This window comes from Sminthopsis crassicaudata, chromosome 3, assembly GCF_048593235.1.
Source record: "Sminthopsis crassicaudata isolate SCR6 chromosome 3, ASM4859323v1, whole genome shotgun sequence".
Classification (NCBI taxonomy): Eukaryota; Metazoa; Chordata; class Mammalia; order Dasyuromorphia; family Dasyuridae; genus Sminthopsis; species Sminthopsis crassicaudata.
Genome location: NC_133619.1, coordinates 377,340,659 through 377,363,947, shown reverse-complemented (window position 1 = coordinate 377,363,947; position 23,289 = coordinate 377,340,659). Strand labels below are relative to the sequence as shown.

Sequence of the window (23,289 nt, the reverse complement as noted above, 5' to 3'; positions counted from 1 at the left end):
GAAATTGAGGCAAACATAAATTAAATGACTAGCTCAAAGACTCACAATTGCTTAGTGTGCAAGGCACAACCTGAACCGAGTTCCTGATTCCTGATTAGGTGCTAATATATCCTCACTCAGGGGATACAAGAGAAATAATTCACATTGAAAAAGAAATGTTTTGTCAGCTTTTTCCTATATCTGATAGTCTTTATAAATGACAATGATCAACTATATGTGAAATACTTCTGGGCTTGGAGTCAAGAAGACTTATAATCAACACTTACAAATGATATGACCTTGGGAACAATCACTTAATTCCTGTGAGCTCAGTTTTCTCATTTGTAAAATGGACATAACACTAATTTTACCAGTTACCTCAAGGGATTGTTTATAAGGAAAGCATTTTGTGAATCTTACATCTGTGTAAAATATGGCCTACTATTCTATACCTTTCTTTTTTTTTCCAGTTCCTGTAATCCTAATCTATAATTCTCCACCATGTTGCTCTGCTTGTTTCAATGTGCCAGGTCCATAACAATCTTAGCACAGTCCAAAGTCAGGTCCCTTCTCCATAAAGCAATTGTTCATTTTTCATTCTTGAAGAGGACCAATGACATGGGAAGAATGATATCTTGATTTGCAAGTGAATAGGATTTAAGTGAGGCAGAATGGTGCAAAGTCATCAACCTCTCCCCCACCCCCTGTCATTCCTCCAGAGTGACTAGAATCCAGTGGCAAGACATAGATCAAGACAATTGACAGTTGCAGTGGATACCGTAGAAGACATTGGTCCTTGGTTAAGCTAAGGTCTTTCCCAAGTTTCAGTATATCTGAGGCAGTGCCTGGTCAATCATTAAAGACTAGGTAAGAATTGATGGCCTATTTTGTCTTTACAAAAGAATCAACTTGGGAAGAAAATATCCTCAGAGTTCTGGCCAGAAGAGAAGCTCCCTGCAGCGGTATTCCCTGGGCCTAGTTTAAGGTTACTTGTTTATCAGCTTGAATCCAGACTGTTAGATGGCTATAAATTAAGCTAATGTTTTTGCATATTCAACTGTTTTTTTGGACATCTCAAACTGGATTTCCTATTGAAATCTTTCTGAAACATGTCCAAAACATGTCCATTCATTATGTTTGCTGCAAGATTCCCCCCTTCCAAACTTTCTTATTACTGTTGAGGGTACATTTATCCTCCCAAATGCCCCAGGTTCTCAATCTAAGCATTACTCTCATTTAGGCTATCTCCTCTAATATTCCAAAAGCTTAGTTCCAACCATGTCAACTCCAACTCAGTAAACTCTAATATCTTCCTATTACTTTCTGGATCAAATATGAAATTCTCTCTTTGCCATTAAAGTTCTTCATAACCTAGTCTCTTTTCCCCCGACCCTTCAAGACTTCTTCTGCCTTACTTCCCTCACTCCACATACTCTGTTATATAATGATACAGGCCAAGATACTCCATATCTGAATCAGGAAATTTTCATTGGCTGTCCCTCATGCTTGGAATGTTCTTCTTCTGACTTCCTTTAAATCCCAACTAAAATCTGAACTATAATTCTAGTGAGCTTCCTTTTTCAGTTGATTCTAATTTATCCTGTCAATATCTTGTTCAAAGCTTTTCCCTCTATCTCCTTAGGCAATCATGGATAAATGATCACACAGCTAATAAGTGTCTGAGGCTGGATTTGAACTCAGCTCCCCCTGACTAGTATTCTTTCCACTGTACCACTAGATGACTCTTCTTCTCAGCTTTCATGTTGTCTTTCTCTTTAGACTGTGAGTTGCTTGAGATCAGGAACTGTCTTTCACCTTTGTTTGTATCCCTAGTGCTTAGCACAGTCCCTGATACATAATAGGTGCTAAATAGATACTTATTAACTGACTGGTTAGGTAAAGACTCTTACCATTCATGTTTTGGGAAAAAATAAGAGCCTTCAGAACTTTAACAGGGTTTGGGGAATGCAGAAGAAACTCAAATAGATGGATCACACTTGCCTTTTATTGCCTCCTACCTTCTTTTTATCTCATTTCACTTCTATGACAGCTCCTCAATCAATTGCAAAGGTATGAAACTCACTAGTTCATGGAATCTCACTCTCCCATCCCTTTTTTCTGCTGCATGGTAACCATAAGCATCCAAGGTAATTAATCTAATGTAAAGACAGTAGGTATACCAGTACATAGAGCACTGGGACTAGAGTCAGAAAGAGCTGAGTTTTAATTCTACTTGCACACATACTAGTTGTATGATCCTGGGAAAAGCATTTACTCTCTGAAGCTTCAATTTGATTGTCTGTAAAATGGAAATTTTAATAGCATCAACAATACAGAATTGTTGTTAGACTCAAATGAAACAATGTATTGAAAATATATGGTAAACCTTTCAAGTGTGGTAAAAATGCTAGCTACTGCAAGTCAGAAATAGCAACGAAGTCCTACAAGGAAAAAAAGTAAGAAGGCTTTGAGGAAGAAGCTTCATAGAAAAAAATAAACAGATAAATGAATGAACAAATGAATGAATGAACAAATAAATAAAATAGTTACCATTTATATATTAACTACTAGATTCCCAGAACAGTGCTTAGCACTTTACAAGTACTTGATTTGATGGGCATACCAACCATGGGAAGTAGGGTACTAGTATTATGTACTTTTCATAGTTGAGGAAATTGAGGCAAATGAATTAAATGACTTCTCAAAGCCACACAGCTTTTAATCTGTTCTCCTGGCTCCTGGCTCAGCACTGCACTACTATGCCATCTAGCTTCTAGATACCTATCAACATTGATCCCTAGTGTTTTCTGAAGCAGGGGATGGTGGGATTATCAATAGACGTGGGAATGAGAACTCTATTACAAAGGGGAAAGCAACATGATGTATCATGAAAAAAAGAGAATGCTGGACTTAGAATCAGGGGACCTGTTCAAGGGTTTATCATCCTGGACTTTATTTTCCTCATTTATTAAAGGTGGATGATACAGGTGGGGGAGCTAGGAAGAATGTATGGTAGCAGACTTCTATTCTTCCCTCCAATTTTAAATCAATGATCATGTCTGATTAAAACAATACTCAGTATAGTGTTATTTTTACCTCAAAAGAAATAACATCAAACCTTAAGGCCTTATAGAAATGTTAACTATTATTAAAGACCTAAAGCATACCAGGCACTATCATAAAGTTGGGGATATAGAGACAAAAGTGAAACTGTCCCTGATTTCAAGGAGCTTAGATTCTAGCAGGTGAGATTACATGTTTACGTATTGTTTACATAAGCTATAAATGAAAAAGATATACAGGATGATAGGGAGAGGGAAAGTCAGAGGCAGGTAGGGGGAGGAAGGTTTCTTGCAGAAGATGGAATATGAGCTGAGACTTGAGGGGGGAAAAGAAATGCATGCAAGGTATGGGATAAAGCCAGCCAAAGGAATGGAGATGGGAAATTGGCGGTCCTAGATAAAAGCAAAAAGGACAGTTTGTTCAAACTCTATTGATAAGAGAATGGTGTTTTAAAGTGATGGAAAGGCAAGTTGAGAAAAACATATAAAGAGCTTTATAAAGGAGATTTTTTTTTTGACAGAGAAACCCTGGACTTAATGAAGTAGGCAAAAATCAGACTTGAGCATTAAGAAAAGCACTTTTGCACTCTGTATGGAGTTAAAGATCGACCCTCAATGAAAATAGGAAGGTTTCTTTTGGGGGGAAGAGTAAGAGGACATAATGAATTCTCATTTAGAAATATTGAGTCTGAGATGTTCATAATAGATTCAGCTCAAAATCTGTAGCAAGCATCTAGTGATGAAGAACTAGGAAATTAGGGCTGAAGATAAAAATTAGGAAGTTATCTCTATAGAGGTGATAACTCCATGGGAACTAGTGAGGGCATCATGTGACAGAATGTAAAAAGAAGAAAAGTGGTGTTTAAGGCAGAACCTATGGGATAAATACACAGTGAGAAGTATAATATGGATGATGATCCAACAAAGGACATTTGAGAAGGAGCAATCAGACAGGAAATGGCATACCAGTCTAATATATCTTTCTTAAGACACCCCCAAATTAAAAAAAAAAAAAAAGAGTTGAACAGTACTGAAAAACAGCCACGAAATAGTTAAACGGGTAGGCAGAAAACCAAGAGAGCACAGTGAGATAAAACCTAAAATAAGGAAAGAGTATGCATTAGGAGAGCAGTCAAGTAAAGATCTAGAAGGTTAGTTTTCATTGTAAGGATAAAAAACCTGAGGGTCAGAAAAGTTGTGACATTCATTTCTCAAAGTTGCAAGGAATAGAGTGGACATCTGTAATGAGATCCGTATTAAAATGAATCTGTATTAAAATACAAATTATTTCTTTGTCATTTGTGTGTGTGTGTGTGTGTGTGTGTGTGTGTGTGTGTGTGTGTAGGGGGGGAAGATATGGGATGGGGAAGATGAAGACACTGAAAGAAGATTTAAGAAAATTCCCTATTCTCTGGTCATTTTTGTTTGTTTTGTTTTGTTTTGTTTTTATCATTTTTATTTTTTGTTGCTATTAAAGTCTGGCCTTAAAAAAAAAAAAAAAACACAAAAAAAACTCATAACCACCACTGGAATCCCTATAGAGAAGGAAAATTGTCATATCTGGTGACAAGTTCAGAGGATGAATCTCCTTCTTGCATTGAAAATACTTACATGTAAAAAAAGGGTTAAAATTAGGTTTCTCCACAAACACTAGAACATGTAGTCTAGACACGATGTAAGCTTATCAATTTAAACCACATAACCTTTGCCTCTGTACCAGCACTGTAATGACTACAGAGGCCATTCACAACTTTTATAGCATACTGATTTTTACAGCAGAGATAAAGAAAGTATACCCAGATGTGATCACAAATATAGTCTAATACTTATTTATGCAAGAGTGTGTATGTGTGTAACACATATATGTAGATAGTTTGAGAAGCTAGTGACTAGATTTTAAACTATTTCGTATACCAACAGTGAAATCAGAGTTGAATTATAAATATAACTCAGTCATCCCCACACATTTGGTAAAGAAACAAACAAACAAAAATCAGTCCCATGGAACTATTCTGACCTTAACCTTCAGTCAAGTCAATCATAACATTCCAACTACAGAGCAGTGCTCACACTTTTCAAACCTGATGTTTCTGACAAAGCTAACTTTGTTAGACCACATTGTCAATCAAATGTTGTCACTTGGGAGAAAAGATTACTATAGGTTTACATCATCCTCTTCTTTGGGCTTAAATAGCTTTAAATGTTTCTATGAGAACAGTCACACTGTATTTAGAATAAGTTCTGCTTTTAATGATGGAAATTACTTTCCATAAATTCACATACTTATCACTGTATATTTGCTCTAATCAATGATTGCTCATGATATAACAGAAGCAATTATTTCAGAGCACAAGTTAACCATACATAGAAAGTCGCAGTTGCTTCAATTGCTGTGGCTATGCTTGAAAAAATTTAGTGCATAATTGGACAGAAGAATAATTTGGCAGGGGCGGGGCAGGAGGGAGATAGGGACAGGAGTTGGGGGGGGAAAGGGAATTTTCTAGACTTATCATTTCATTCAGGAAGCAAAGTAGTGCTATGGAAACTCTCTAACTCACCTTCTACAGACTGGAACCTTAGTTCTTATCTGAACCAAACTTGTCTCACAACTTTCCTATTTCTGTTTGAGTTCTTCTAGCATTCTTCTAGCCACCAAGGTTCAAAATCATCTTGCTCACTTGCCTCTTACCCACATCTATTCAGGTTCTGTGTCTTATCAATTTTTTCTTGTCAAGTTTTTTTTTTCCTTTTTTTTTAACTTCACTACCTTTTTCTCCATTTTTACCATACCACTTGGTTGAGGGTCTCCATTATTCCAGCTGGTCTATGTATAACCAGTCTCTTCTTATATCCCCTGCATCTTTCACACAGCCACAAAAGTGTTATTTTTAAAGCACAAGTTTGATTTTATCACACCACTGCTCCAAAATGAGAGTGGCTGCCTATATAACTCTGGTGAAATGCAATTTCTTCTGTTTGGCATTTAAATCCCTTCAAGATGCAAATCCATGCTATCTTTCTGGATGGATCACAAAAGGATACTCTAGCTTAGTGATATTATTATGCTTCCTTCATTTTCAAAGAGGACCAATGACATCATAGAGTGATGTCTTAACTGGCATGAGAATTGGATTTGAGAAAGGCAAAATTGCACAAAATTGTCAGTCTGTCTCTCTCTTCCAGATTTATCAAAGGCCAATAAAAAGACAAAAGTCAAGGTGACAGCCATGACTCAGAATACAGTAGAAGATCTTGGTGTCTTCAATATCTGACCATGTTCTGACATACAGTGCCTAGTGGTGTCAAACCTAAATAAAAATTGTCCATTTACTTAGAATAATAAAACACAAATGAATATTATTTATGCCATATATTTGTATTTATTGTGGTAAAATTAAACTTCTAGGGGCAGCTAAGTGGTGCAGTGGATAGAGCACCAGCCCTGAAGTCAGGAGGATCTGACTTCAAATCTGGCTTCAAACACTTAACCCTTCCTAGCTATGGGAACCTGGGCAGGTCACTTAACCCCAGTTGCCTCAGCAAAATAAATAACTAAATAAAGAGAAATAAATTTCTAATTACATTTACATCTTGACACTTCTGATCCAACCAAAGTGATCTACTAATTCTTCCTTATACCTAACACTGTATTCCCCATCTCAGAGCCTATGAAAATGTATTCCCTATACTGGAACATTCTCCCTCTTCTTGGAATCCCTACTTCCTTTCAAAGTTCAGATTAATAATTGGTTTCTTTGAGAAGCCTTTGCAGATTCCTACCAGTTGCCAGGTGACCTCTGTCATTTTCTAATTATTTCATATGTGTATGAGTACATATACACATGTTATTTCTTTTTATGTAAGCATGTTGTGTCCAGAATATTTTAAGTTCTTTTAGAGCAAGGACTGTCATGCTTTTGTCTTTATATCTCCGGAAACTATCACAGTAGTTGACACATGTTAAATGTTTAATCATAATTGTGAATTGGTTTATTGAAAATCACCTGGGGCATTGAGAAGTTAAGTGGTTTTCCCTGGTTTTACAGCAAGTCAAAGAGAGATTTTAAATCTATGTTTTCCAGGCTGTAAAGCCTGCTATGCATCTATTATATCATGTTGCCATAGTGCTATGCAATTATTGATTTCAAAATAATCTTCAAATGAATTTCTTCATGATTCCCTTTGATTTCCCTTAATTTTGTAATTTATAAATTGAGATGCTATTTCTACCTTGATTAGGATTTGGTTAAATAAGTCAATAAAGCAACACTTTTGTCTAAACTTTAACACTGAATAAGAATTCTAAAATATACAATATTTTGTACAATTAAATAAAATTAGCATAATTCCTATTTGAAGCAAGTAATACTTTATGCTATATGAGTTTTGAGTTTCATGACACCTAGCAGAAAAGAAAAAATTAAATAAAATCATCTTTAATTCATTTGACAAGTTGTTTTCAATGCCTTCAATACAGTTCTACTCACATAAATGAAGAACTTGGGTTCTTAAATTCTTTGCTATTTAAGCACAAATTTTGGTAGGTTTTATACAAGGTAGAAATCTTTAAAAATTGGTCAAGCAACTGCCTAGATCAGTACTTCTGAATCTTTTTAATATCATGACAGTATACCCATTTGTATATTACTCAAGACCCATCCTGCACACAAAGAATTTTTGCTTTTGTGGGTCAATATTCACCATGGTAGAAATTAGACCATAGGAGTATTATTGTAAAAATAATTTTGACACTATGAATCCTTCAGATGGGTTTGCAAAGCCTCAACTGGATTCCCAGTACTATGTTTGGAAAATTGTTTACTTTGAAAATGAGAGGCTCAGTACCTTCTGAAAGTTGATGAAAAGGTGATGAAAACTAAAATCACAACTCATGAAAGTACATAGAATGGTGTGGAGGTATAACACACACTAAAATGGTGAAGATAATAATGAATTTTATTGTTAATCTAAGCCAAATTTGATTTAACTATTCCCCCCCTTTTTTATAAAGTAGATATTTTTTTTCAATTAAGTGTCTACACTTCTGTTTCACATTATCCAGATCTTGATTACGTTTCTCTATACTTCATTCTTTCCTATGACTTCTTTTTTTAAGAAATTATTTTCTTTCTATAGAGACTGAATCACAGTTTTCTTCTCTATCTCAAACGTAACCCTCATAAATGGAGATTTTTAAAATATATGTTAATGTTACCTCAGAAGCTGGGGCTTTCTAACTTAGAAGCAGCAGCAGCTTCTATTATCTGCACCTTCACTACAGTTCAGTTGCTTTTCAGAAGATTCATATCCTTGACCTCTCTAGCACCCTCAACTGATAGCCATGATGCGAAATTCTCTTTGACTGTAATCCTCCAATTTTTTTCCACATCTCAATTTTGATTTAAATTTATTATTCATCCTTATCATGATTTTCCCCTCCTTTCTATTATCTAAAATAGAAATAATTCTCTTTCCTTCAAATTGTTGATTGCATAGTCTCAACCATTTCAAATTGACATTGTCCTTTACCAACAAATTCTTTTCCCCCCTTGTCCTGTTAGTGCTATCACAAATCTAAACCCTGTTATAACCCTAATATTGCCTTTGCTACTCCTCTAAAAAAAACTGCTGAGCATTCTGAATGAATACATACATCCTGAATGAGATCACTATGAATTTATGTTGTTAAATCTAATATGGACCTCTACTGAGTTGTAGAACTCTTCAATTTTTTTCCTTGACTGATTTTCTATAAAACTCCCTCAAAAGTTATGCTAAACCACTTGCCTTCTCCTCAACAGTATTTCTCATTTCCCATGTAGATGCACCGCTTTTGAATTTCTTTGATTTCCCCAGGACCTTTAGATCTCATTTACATTGTCCTCAAAACTCTACTTTTCAGCTTTCATTTGTGTGTTGTATTCTCATTAGCTTGTAAACTACTTGAGGATAGAGACTGACTTTCTTTTCCATATTTGTATCCTCAGAAGTTAGCAGTGTCTGACACACAGTAAGTTCATACCATGTTTCTTGATTGATGGCCTGGTTCAACAAATCTAAACCACTCATCCTCCACTCCCTCTTAGTAGCAGATTTCATCTCCTACCTAATCAAGAAAATAAAAAATCTCGTGAGCTCATTATTCTCTAAACTTTTATACCTATAAAGGACAAACATCAGTCCCCATTTTTTCTTCTTTGCTTCAATCTATGCTAAGAAAATGGACTTCTCATGATGGTTAATTTCTCTTCTTGTACCCACTGTTCCCATTTCCTCAGGAAGCTTGATCCTATTAGAGCTGTCAGTAAATTTGCCACCAACAAATAACAAAGCTCCCTAAAGTTTCACTTTTACTACCTCCACTACCTCCACCCTCACCAGAATTAGATTTCTTTTTAAATTTATTATCCACTTTCTTTAATTATAAATTATAAACAAATTATAATTTAATTATATCTTCTTTATTGGAACGAAACTCCAAGTCTGGTCCTCTATACGTTATGCCATGTCATCTCATACCTTGGACATAGCAAGGAGGAAGTCAATTAAGTAAAATTAACAATAATTTTCACTATATTTAATTATTATTTCTTTTTAATACATAAATCTATTTATCCCCTTTGCTTACTCTCTCCTCTCTCCACTTCATGATCTTATATTTGTAATAAATATCTAGTTCAAACAAAAAAAATAAAAAACTTCAATATAATTGAAAAAAGAAAGGCTTCCAAAGTAGAATAGACTTGGTGTATAAATAATGCTTCCTAGTTCTTCCCTAATGCTCCTTTTCTCTATTCTAAATTATCACCACTTGGGTTTGTGTAGCATAAAAAGTAAAAGCAAAGGAGTAAAATTCATCTTATTTAACTCATAAGAATTTGGATTCATTGATTATATGTGTGGGTATGTTTGTGTGTGTGTGTGTGTGTCTGTGTGTGTGTGTGTCTGTGTGAAGGTGTTTGGATGGATGTATGTCTGAAAATTAACTACTGTCTTTATTAAAGAAGAGCTCAGTGAGATATTTCATCAACAGTTAAACTAAACATTTGGAATAGCTTTAAAAAAACAAAAAAAACAAGCAAATGAAGTGAATTATAGATACTTAGAATACATGAAAAGCAAATTTGCAAACAAGATACATGAAATAGAGACAAGACCTTTCAGCAACTGACCAATAATAATTTGCATTTCTCATACATAGATGGGAAATGTGTTTTATTATTTGTTCAAAAATGTATTTGACTATGAACTTTAAACACACAGAAGCAAGTAAAAATCATAGAGCCTTGGGGGTATTTGTCATTTTAAATATCATATACATTGGTGTAAGTTTGACTAGGAATTTGAGCAATATTGTGTCTCTTCTCTAAGTATAAAAAATGAAAAGAAACACCCATAGATTATAATTCTATGCTGTAACATAGAAAAATACAATAATGCCACCTTAATGTTTTACTCTTCCTTCTGAAGAACTCAAATTATTTTACATATAACAATATCATGTTCAAAATATACCTGAGATTTTCTGAGGCTACAGATGGGAAATTTATGGACTTTATTTTAGATGTATTGAGTAACAAATAAATATATAAGTACCTTGTAGTGAAAGAGAAAATTAAACTAATTTTAAAATATCAAAATATTTCATGGTGATTTCAAAATGCTCAGAAATCATAATCATTTCCTGAATGATTTCCCTGAAAAAGTGTTCATATAATGTCAGCCTCCAGAAATTGGTTTTATAGTATATGCTAATATGTCAGCAATAGGTAAAAAAAAATGTCTTCCTCTACCTGAATACAAGAGAATTTTCCAGTTTAATATCATAGTATGAGACTGACATATTATAAAATTTTAAGATGCTTAAGCCAAAGCAGTTTAAATTTACATTTTACATTTTAAGTTCTGAAAGTAAACCCATAAGATGAGAAGGAATAATTTCTTTGTAAGAATCTTTTGAATTTTACAATTTTAGCACCATTTTTTTTTCTGTTTTTACTCCAAGAGGTACTAACATATGAAGGAACTAATGTAATATTTTTCAAGCAGGAGAAAATTGTTGGCAAATGTTCTTCCCTTAATTAAGTTACTCCTTAACTGGATTAGCTAAAATAAAAGTCAAATGTATAATCCATCCTAAGCCATAGCATTTAAGAAGCACCCCCTGGATATTTTTCACATGCTTCATCTTGTCCTGTTAAGACACCTAGAGCTGAGGTCACCCCAAAGAAATAATTATAAGTTCTAAAGCTAAACAAAAGTCCCCCAATTGTGCAGCATTACTCTTACTTTTTCACTATAAATTGGCTTAAGAAGTAATGTGTTTTTGGTTTTTGTTGTTTATTTTTTTTCTTTATTAGTTTGTTTTATTTTGTTTTAACAAGGGGACAATTTTAGCATAGGAAAAAATACACACAAAGCTATTTGCATTTAATCAGTACAAACATTCCTGGTTGTGTGTGTGTGTGTGTGTGTGTGTGTGTGTGTGTGTGTGTGTGTGTGCCTAGAGATTTGATTTCAGAAAACGTAGCTTAGGAAAATTTTGACTTACATGAAAAGGAAAAAAGAAATCACAACACATTTCTATGACACGTTTCTTTTCTCAAAATATTTAATTAGAAGATTACATTGAAATTTGGTTTTCTAGAAATCACTTATCAGACAACCTTGAATTGATGGAACAGAGATAAAAACTAAAAAGAAATCAAATTAATCCACTCATTTTCCAAAATAAATATCACAAGGCAGTGCATGTGCTTTATTCTCAATATTTTATTAACTAGAAAATCAACAACAAAGGCCTAAATATATGAAGAATATCAGGAAATGGGATTTGCATCTGAAATTGTGACTCAATTACAGGTAGCTTTAATTTTTTTACTTATTATTTTTAATTTATTTATTTTAATACACATTGCTTTATAAGTCATGTTGGGAAAGAAAAACAAGAACAAAAGTGAAAAACAAGAGAAAGAAAAAAAAAAACAGAAAAAAGAAGTGTACATGATATGTGCTGATTTACATTCAATCTCCATAGTTCTTTTTCTGGATTCAGAAGGCATTTTCTATCCATAATCTATTGAGATTGTTTTCATTCACTGAATGAACGAACCAATGAGAAGAATCAAGTCTTTCCTAGTTGATCATCTCACAAATTTGCTATTACTATGGACAATGTATTCCCTGTGTTGCTTTTTTCATTCAGTATCAGTTCATGAAAATCTTTTCAGGCTTTCTAAAAGTAGCTTATTCATCATTTTTATAGAACAATAATATCCTATTATCTTCCTATAATACAGCTTATTCAGCCAATCCCCAATTGATGGGCATCTACTTATTTTCCAATTCTTTGTTACAACAAAAACAGCTGCTACAAACATTTTTACATATGTGGGTCCTTTTCATTCCAGCTTTAACTTTTTAAAAATAAAACCTAAAATGAATTTAAATTACCCTTCTTGCCTGTGTCCCTTTCTGAATTTCCTTCTGATCTCTTCTTTTTTTATTTTAAATATTCCTTGTGTGTCTTCTATTTTAAATTGCTATCATTAGTCTTCTATGTTTCATCTTCTACTCTTTCCCAAATTAACCATCACAACTGTCCTATACAAAATCACAATCAAACAAAGCAAATCTGTGACTTAATGGTCATGTCTAAAATGAATAATACAATTTTACACCTACTGTACATCATCCTTCCATCAAGAGGAGGAAGACATTTTTATCTCTTCTAAGCAATAACTGGTCATTGCATTAGCAGAGTTCTTGAACCTTCAAAGTTATATTCCTTTATAATGTTGTGGACAGTGGATAAATAATTCTCCTGGTTCATGTCACATCATTATCATCAGTTGATACAAGTCTTCCTAGTTTCCTCTGAATCCATTCTTTTCATTATTGCTTAGAGTGCAATAACAATCCAATATATTCATACACTATAATTTAGCTGCTAAAATATGCTTGTACATATAAGTCTTTTCCCTCTTTATCTTATTTGTTTTTTCTCTGAGTCATAGGATGTGGACAGCTTAATAATGTAATGGGACATAATCTCAAATTGTTTTCTAAAATGATTAGACAATGATAGCTCAATTAATATGGCATACAACCCCTCTAACAATTTTCATTTTTATTTTTTGTCACTGGAAATCTGATAAGCATGAACTAGAACCACAGAGATATTTTTTTTAATTTTCTTTTTTTCTTGTTATTATTAATTAGGAACATTTTCCCCAAAAAGTTCAGATTGCTTCACTTAAAAACTATCTTTTCATCATATCATTTCACTTTTTGTGCATTTTATGAATGGTTGCTGGTATATTTATGTCAATTTCTATCTTTTATAAGAGGAACTATAAATATTTCCCTCATTTATTTTATTTCTAACTTTTGTTGCTTTTGCTTGTTCAAAAACATTTTCAGTTTTCTATAATAATCCATTTTATTTCATGTAAAGAGTTATAAAATATATTCATTCCTTTCTCCTATAATTTGTGTGTGTATGTACATACACATGTGCATATTTTATGATACATACTATTGTATGTATCTATTTGAATGTATTTCATTAAAAAGAAAGTACCTTAAACTCATATGTAAAATTTATCTATTTTAAATATAATTCTAACAGGCTCAGCAATATAATTTTCCAGATCACAACATTTTGTTTACAGCAGAGGAAATAATAAGAAAATACAGCTAATAATAGTGGAGAAGATGGAAAAAAAACATGAAAAGTAAACAGAACTAAGATCACATTAGTCTAGACCATTTACATAATGGCCCAAGAGTTCTATTTTTCTCACAATCTCAGAACATATCATTGGATTTATATACAACGAAAATCATTGTTGTTAATAATTACCTAAAAGCATTAAGAACATGTTGTTATATTCAGTATCCTCTGTGTAAAAAAGTAGATATCTGATATTTTATTTTTCAAAATAAAAGTCAGTCAAATTATGAAGGGCTTTAAATGCCAAATGGAGGGTTTCATATTTGATGCTCAATGTTATAGAGAACAACTGAAGTTTATTAAATAGAGAGAGTAACAAGGTTGCCATGGAGGGGAAAGAAAAGCATTTGGATTGTGAGATTCAATTACTGGGAACATGATATTACCCTCTAAAGTAAGAGGAAAGTTAGAAAAAGGAGAAGACTTAAGATTGGAGAAAATAATGAGTTCACTATTACATATGTTGAGTTTGAGATATCCAATAGGCAGTTGAAGATGGGAGTCTAAAGGGCTGGATAACTAGATCTGAGAAGCATCAACATAAAGATAATCGAATCCATGGGAAGTGATGAGATCACTAAGCAAAATAGCAGAGAGGAAGAAGAGAAGGCAACCCCAATAGTTGGGATAGCCATGTAACTTGCTTGGGTAAAGATCCAGTAAGTGATATTGAGAAGGAACAACCAGACAGGTAGAAGGAGAAAAGAATATTAAGAAAATGAGAGGTATCAACAGTATCAGAGACTGCAGAGTTCTTGCAGTACTTTATGAATACTATGGAAAAGTCATAAACTTTAGTAGCTAATTTTGGAAAATGCAGTAGATAAAACTCTGAGCCTGGAAACATAAAGACTCATCTTTTTGAGTTCAAATGTGGTCTCAGACACTACCTATGTGATCCTGGGTAAGTCACTTAACTCTGTTTGCCTCAGTTTCCTTATCTGTAAAATGCACCAGGGGAGGAAATGGCAAACCATTTCAGTAATTTGTCAAGAAAAGTCTAAATGGGATCATGAAAAGTGACTTTAGAATAAAAACTTTGGAAAAAATTCATTTCAATTGAATGATAAGTTTGGAAGCTACACTATGCATGGTAATGAAGACAGTGAAGGGAAATTTTAGGCACTGAGAGTATATGGCTTTCTCAGTGAGTCTACCCACAAAAGGAAGGAAAGTTTTGGAATAATAGTTAATAGGTGTGAATGAACTATGTGAGAGTCTTGTGAGGACAGAAAACATATGTTTGTAGGTAGTAGGGAAGCAATAGTAGACATGAAAAGATTTCAATTAAGTGAGAAGTGGGATGATAAAGGGGGCACTTTGCTGGAGAAAATGAGGTAGAATAGGATCTCATGTAGATCTAAATGAGCTTGCTTTGACAAAAAGAATGGCTGTCTTCCTGTGAGACATTGGTCAAGGATCAAATGGGAGTAGAAAGCATCTGAGTTAAGTATTTTCAAGGAACTTTCTGAGCATCACCTAATTTTTTCCCAGGAAAACATAAGGTAAAGTTATTGCATATGTTTAAATTCCCAAGAAATAAATTCTTATTAAATTTATGGCATAAAATAATTGAACATTTCACCTTAAAAATAATAAAGAAATTAAGAAAAATCTCACTGGACCTGTGTTCAATTTTCGAAAAGCTATTTTTTTTTTCTTTTTCATAATTGGATTCAAAGTGTTATCATTAAAAAAAAACAAACTAATTTCAAAAACATGTTTGTGGCCAAAAGGATGATTTTGCTAAAAAGACTATTTTAATTTAAAGAAAAAGACTACTAGGTTTATGAGTAATAAAGCATATTTCCCTTTTTACATATTTAAAAATCCCTTTCAAAGCAATTTTCCTATTTACTTGGACTGAAATTTGTACTTACCTTCTAACATAATAAAAATAACTAGTAAACCTATGGCATCTCTCAATAGGATCATGTTTTGGTTTGACATATTTTAACATGCAATAAATATTACTGTTTTTTTTATCTTTTCAGATGGATGTTTTTGATTTAAAAGCAAGACACCACTCTTACTTATGATTTTTCATTACAAATTATTGGTCACCAACAGCTATGAAATCTGACAGAATTGACTCCATGGCAAACTTAATTAGGAATTTCTGAATATCATACAATCACCACCCAGATGGGCAAAAACAAAACAAAACAAAAAACAAAACAAAACAAAAAAACATTAATCATCAATGTTTCAAGTTTAAATTAGACTTTCTAAAAATTTAGAAGTCTAAATTTTGCTCTCAATCCTATTTGCATTTGCTTCAGGAGGTTTTAATGCAAAAATCTGTCTTTTAACATCAATAAAAGTGGCTCATAACATAGCCTACTAAAAGAATCATTGAATTTTATAACTGAAAGGGACATTAAAAGGCCGAAAGCATAACCCTTCATTTTATTCTTCTGGAAAACGAGGAAATTTATGCTATTTGTCCAAGGTCAAATAGTTCATAATAAATATGAAAACTGAATCTATGTGTTGGCAAAAACAAATCATGGTGTTTTTTTTCCCACTATAACAAACTATTTTGCTTTCTGATTAACACTAAAAATTTGGGAAAAAGGCAAAATATTAAGTAACTTTGATTGTCTCTATCTCTGTTCTTCCCTTTCTAGAGAATAATCTCTTATAACCAAGAATTCTATAGAAGGTACTATTCCCATGGACTCCTCCCTCATTTCCACAAAGAAGTAGAATAAAATATTTAAAATGATATTTTAAATATTGAAATTATCTTCTAAGGGAACATGACAAGATTGAAAATATATTCGGGGGGTGGAGCCAAGATGGCATAAAAAAGTCAGGAAGTTGCTTGATCTCTCCTATTTTTCTTAGAAAAGTACATGAAATCAAGCCTCTAGACCAGTAGTCCTCAAACTTTTCAAATAGGGGGCCAGTTCACTGTCCCTCATACTGTAGGAGGGCCAGACTACAGTAAAAACAAAAACTCACACTGTCTCTGCCCCTCAGCCCATTTGCCATAACCCTGTGGCTGCATAAATGTCCTCAGTGCATCTGGCCCGTGGGCTGTAGTTTGAGAAACTCTGCTCTAGACAGAGTCCAATGGAAGGAAACCACTCTCAAGTTCAAGATAGACTGAAAAAAAAAAAACTTCAAGAAAGGTCAGTGTCACTGAAAAGGATGTTCAATCCAGGTCAGACAGATTCTGGGAAAACCAGTGAGAGGGTCTTACCCACAGCAAATCAGCAACTAAGTCTCTCAGTCTTAGCTCAGTAGAGGAACAAATCAGTGGGGCAAGCCATAGTACTAACTCACTAGGCAAATTCTGGGAACCCCCGCTATTTCCTGAAGAGAGTAGGCAAAGCTATCTCCCCGTGCTCAGAGCTGCTCAGGAAGCTTGGGACAGCACTATGTTAACCACAGAGCAGAGTTCTACCTTAAAAGTATATATAAAAAAGGAAATACCAGGGAAAAAAAGCAAAGAAAATGAGCAAGAAATAGAAAAGAAAGTTGACTATAGAAAGCTACTATGGTAACAGGGCATACCAAAATACAAACTCAGAATGAATGTCCACAGAAGAAATCTTAAAGAGTGAAATAAATTGATCTCAAGCCCAAAGCAGACTCTTGAAAGTACTTAATCATAGACTTCAAAAGGAAAATAAGAGAAGTAGAAGAAAAAAAAATGAGAAAAGAGAAGTGTGCATAAAAGAGTCAACAGTTTGGAAAAATAAGGGGGAAATTGAGGAAAACAACTAATTAAACAATAGAAAAAAAGAGATACAGAAGAAAACTGAAGAAAAGCACACATTAATAACTAGAACAGGGCAAATGGAAGCTAATGATTTTGTGAGATGGCAAGAATCAATCAAACAAACTAAAAAGAATGAAAAAATAAAAGAAAATGTGAAATACTTCATTGGCAAAATACCCAACCTTGAAAATAGATCTAGAAGAATCAATTTAAATATTATTGGCTTACCTGAAGATCATGATCCAAAAAAAAAAAAAAAAAAAAAAAAAAAGCTTAGATAGCATTCTGAAAGAGATTATTAAGGAATACTGCCCCAATATTCTAAAAACAGAGGAGGAAAATACTCATTGAAACAATTCATCAATGACCTCTGCAAAGAGATTTCATAAGGAAAACCCCAAGGAACATTGTTGCAAAACTCCAAAACTATAATCTCAAGGGAAAAAATACTGTAAACTTCCAGACAAAAACAATTCAAAGATCAAGGAGCAACAATCAGGATTACCCAGGATCTGGCAGATTGTAAAATAACGGATATAAGGGCCTGGAATACCATATTCTGGAAGGAAAAAAACCTGGGATTACAACCAAGAATTAACTATCCAATGAGACACAACATCATCTTTTAGAGGGGGAGATGGAGCTTCAATAAAGTAAGAGGCTTTCGATCATTTCTATTGGGGAAAAAAAACAGAACTAAACAGAAATTTTAAACTACAAATACAAGGTACAAGATAACAATAAGTAAATAGGAGAAAAGATATATTGAAAGATTAAACAGTGTACATCCCTAGATTGGAAAACGTTATCTGTATCTCTTGAAAACATTATCTGTCACTGGGGCAGCTAAAGGATGACAGCACATAGACTGGGGGTGTGGTTATGAATGGGCTCTGATGTGAGAACATCAAAGAAAAAGACATTAAGTTGTGGGATAAAGTCCCTATTGGCAAAACAGAAAAGGGAAGGTTTAATTGGACAATTAGCTCACATGAAGAGGTGCAAAAGACTTATTATAATCTAGAGAAAGAAGGGAAGGGAATGAGCATTGTCTGAAGCTTAATCTGATCAGTTTTGGCTTTAAGAGGGAATAACTTAATCATTCAGTTGGGTATACAAATTTATCTAACCTTATAAAGAAGTAGGAAGAGAAAGAGGAAAAGAAAAAAGTAGAGACAAGATAGAAGAGAGGGTAGAAGCTCTAAGGGAACAGATAAGAGAAGGGGGAAAGGGTTTATGAAAGATAATGGAATGGGTTAAAAGACACTACTAAGAGAAGGGGAAGGGTGATAGAGATAAGGTAGTGGGTGGGTTTGGTAAAAAAAAATATGACTAAGGACAAGGTGGAAAGAGGGAACAAAAGTATATACAGAGGAAAAAATAGGATGGAAGGAAATACAAAACTCGTAGTCATAACAGTTAATGCGAATGGGATGAACTGGCCCATAAAACAGAAATAGCAGAATGAATTAAAAATAGAATCCTATATGTTGCTTACTAGAAACACAGAGAGATACAAAAAGACACATACAGAATAAAGATAAAAGGCTGGAACAGAATTTATTATAATTCAACTGAAGTATAAAAAACAGGAGCAGAAATTCTGATATCAAATAAAGCAAAAGTAAAAATATTAAAAATGATAAGGAGGGAAGGTAATCATGATAAAAGGTACAGTAAATAGGGAAGTAGTTTCTGTATGCAACAAGTAATAGAACAGACAAATTAATAGAGAAAATTTCAAGCCAGTTATAGGAGGAAGAAATAGATAGCAAAATTATTTTAGTGGGTGATCTCAACTTCCCCCATTAGAATCAGACAAATCTAATCCAAAATGAACAAGAAAGAAAATAGGAAGTTAAGAAAATTCTAGAAAACTAGATATGATAGACCTCTGGAGAAAACTGAATAGGGACAGAAAGGAATATACCGTTTTCTTAGTTGTACAGGACACCTACACAAAAACTGACCATGTTAGAGCATTAAACCTTCACAATCAAATGCAAAAAGGCAGAAATAAGAAACACTTCCCTTTTGAACCACAATGCAATAAAAATTATATTCAATAAAGGGCCATGGAAAGTAGACTATAAACCAAGTGGAAATTAAATAATCTAATTTTAAAGAATGAGTATGTCAAACAATAAATCATAAGAACAATACATAATTTTATCCAAGAAAATGATAATAATGAGACAACATACTAAAACCTATGGGATGCAGACAAAGAAGCTTTTAGAAGAAATTTTATATTTCTAAATAGCTACATAAAAATATAGAGGAAAAAAAATCAAATCACCAGCATCAAAAATGAATAGAGTGAACTTACCACCAACGAAAAAGAAATTAAACCAATAATTAGGAGCTTTTCTGCCCAACTGTATGGCAATAAGTCAGACAGTCTAACTAAAATGGATGAGTATATAAAAAATATAAATTGCCCAGGTTAACAGAAGAAGAATAAAGTATTTAAATAGTTCCATAAAAAATAAAATTGAATAAGTTACTAAGGAACTCCCCAAGAAAAACTGTCCAAGGGCTGATGGATTCACAAGTAAATTCTACCAAACATTTCAGAAAAATTAATCCCTGTATCATGTAAACTATTTGGAAAAATAGGTAAAAAAGGAGTACTAACAAATTCCTTCTATGACATAAATATGATATTGATACTTAAACCAGAAAGGGCCAAAACAGAGTAAGAAAAGTTCATACCAATGTCCCTAATGTATATTATACAAAAATTTTAAATAAAATATTAGCAAAGAGATTATAACAACTTATCAGCAGAATAATACGTTATGACCAAATGGGATTTACACCAGGAATGTAGGGCTGGTTCAGTTTCAGGAAAACTATAATCATAATAGATCATATCAATAGCAAAACCAATATAAATATGATAATCTCAATAGATACAGAAAAAACACTAGACAAATACAGTACCTAATCCTATTAAAATATTAGAGAGCATAATGAAAAACAGAGCTTTCCTTAAAATAAAAAGCAGTATCTATCTAAAACTTATAGGAAACATTATATGTAATGGAGAGAAGCTGGTGCCATTCTCAACAAGATCAGGGGTGAAACAAGGATGTACATTATCATCACTATTATTCAACATTATACTAGAAATGTTGGCTTTAGTAATAAGAAAAGAAAAAAAAATAAAGGAATTAGAATAGGCAATGAAGAAATAAAACTATCATTCTTTGAGGGATATAATGATATACCTAAATAATCCTAAAAAGCCATTCAAAAACCTACTGGAAACAATTCAACAGCTTTGGCAAAAATGTAGGATATAAAATAAACTCACACAAATCATCAGCATTCTATATATTACTGACAAAGCTCACCAAGAAGAAATGAAAAGAGAAATTCCATTTAAAATTATTGGATACAAAATATAATACAATATATATTTGGGGGTCTTCTGCTAAGACAAACCTAAGAATTATTGCAAAACACTTCTCACACAAATAAAATCAGATCTAAACAATTGGAAAAATATTCTTAGCTTGGCCAAGCTAATTTAATAACAATGACAATTACACCTAAATTGTTCTACGTCTTCTATGCCATTTCAATCAAATTGCCAAAACATTATTTTATAGAACTAAAAAAAGATAACAAAATTCATCTGGAAGAACAAAAGGTCAAGAATATCAAGGGAGTTAATGAAAAAAAAAATTATTAAGGATGTTGGCTAGCAGTACTAAACCTAAAATTATACTAAACATACTGGGAAAATTAAAAGGGAAATAGTGGAATAGATTGAATACACATGACACAATACTCAATGCCTACCAGTAATGTAGTATTTAAAAAAACCCTAAATTCCATCTTCTGGAATAAGAATTCACTATTTGACAAAAATTGCTGGGAAAAGAAAATAATATGTCAGAAATTCAGCATAGATCTATATCTCACACTCTACACCAAAATAAGGTCAAAGTGGATACATGATTTGGGCATTAAGGAGGATAAAATCAATAAATTAGGAGAACAAGAGATAGTTTAGTTATCACATCTTTGTAGAAGAGAGGAATTTATGATCAAAGAAGAACATTATTAAAGACAAAAGAGACAACTTGTATAACAATAAACTAAAAAAGGTTTTGCACAAACAAAACAAAACAAAACAAAACAAAACAAACAAACAAAAAAAAAAAAAAAAACAAACCCTTATAGCCAGTATTTCTGATAAAGGTCTCATTTCTAAAATATATAAAGAATGGTGTAAAATTTATAAGAATACATGTCATTTCCCAACTGATAAATGATCAAAGGATACAAAGAGATAATTTTCACATGATAAAATTAAAGCCACTAAAAGTTATAGGAAAAAATTCTCTAAATTACTATTGATTTGAGAAATTTATATTAAAACAATTGAGGAACTCCTTCACCCTTCTCAGATTGGCTAATAGGAAAAATTATAATAAATGTTGGAGGAGATGTGGGAAAACTGGAACACTAATGCATTGTTGATGAAGTTGTGAAGTGATCCAACCATTCAGGAGAGCAATCTGGAACTATGTCCAAACTTTGCACACTTTGACCCAGTAATGCCTTTACTGGTTCTATATACCAAGGAAATAATAATAGAGGAAAAAGTACCTACATGCAAAATTGTTTTTAGCAGCTTTTCTTGTGGTAGAAAAGAATTGGAAAAGGAATGGATGCCCATCACTTAGGTAATGGCTGAACAAGTTGTGGTATATGAAAATAATGGAATATTGTTCTTTGAAAATGATTAACAAGGGGGCGGAGCCAAGATGGCGGAGAAGAAACACACTACTTTGTGAACGTCCTTACTCCCTCACAATCAATTAGATAAATAGCCACAGAAATATCTCTGGACTGATAGATACCACAAGGACTGGAAGCACGACTTACCAGCTGAAGAAAATCCGGAATTTCAACAGAAAAGGTCAGTCCCCAGGGGAGGAAGAAGAGAGGCCAGCACAGACGGCTGGGTGCTAGCATACTGTGCCGATTGCGCTGGGAAGGGCTCTGGGATCAGAGAAGCCACTGAGATAAAGGAATCTGGCACAGGCTGTTAGCTCTTCTCTGCTTATAATATAGCAGTTCAGAAGAGAAAGCTAAAATACCTTAAAAATTCAGATAGATTAGATTTTCCCAGGTCCCGGGGGTGACTCAGCAGATCTCGGCACCAGGGGGTGTGGCCTCTAGCTCCCAACTGAGACTAGTTAAAGAGATTCACAAGTGGGCAGATACGGCCCAAGGCAACACACACTGCCTAGCTCAGCTGAAGGGAGTGGAACTCAGCTCCAGGAAGTCCCAGAGAAGCGGAACCTATGAACTAGGGGCCACAGTTTCTGGCAGACACTTCCAGCTTGAGCGCAGGGGCTTTTCACATCACCTGCTGCAGACATCCACGCCCCACCTGGACGCATAGGCTGGGCTTTGTGCCGTCTTTACTGTTCAATCTCAAACCTCAGGGAAGCCGCTAGAACACAACACCCTCAAGGCACAGCAGTGCTAGTCACCTCTGAGGCACTTCCAGGGAGGGGGTGGGGAACTCTCTCCCAGAGCTCTATCTTAGCTCAGGCCCAAGAACCGCTGCATCCATCCTGTCTGGGAGGAAGCTGGTAAAGAAATAAATAAATAATTTCCTACCCCAGGGACAGACCCCAAAAGATTTTTCAAGTATGAGTAAGAAGCCCAGAAAAACCATAGATTCCTTCTACACAGAGAAAGAGCGGGTATCCAACCCCGAGGAAGTTAACAGCAGAGAGACAGCAGATAACAACCTA

General features: G+C 33.7%; 1 protein-coding gene across 1 annotated transcript in view; it reads right to left on the bottom strand.

Moving 5' to 3' along the window:
- Positions 1–23,289, bottom strand: part of THSD7B (thrombospondin type 1 domain containing 7B) — a 1,297,161-nt gene that overhangs the window by 855,945 nt on the left and 417,927 nt on the right. The window lies entirely within an intron of this gene.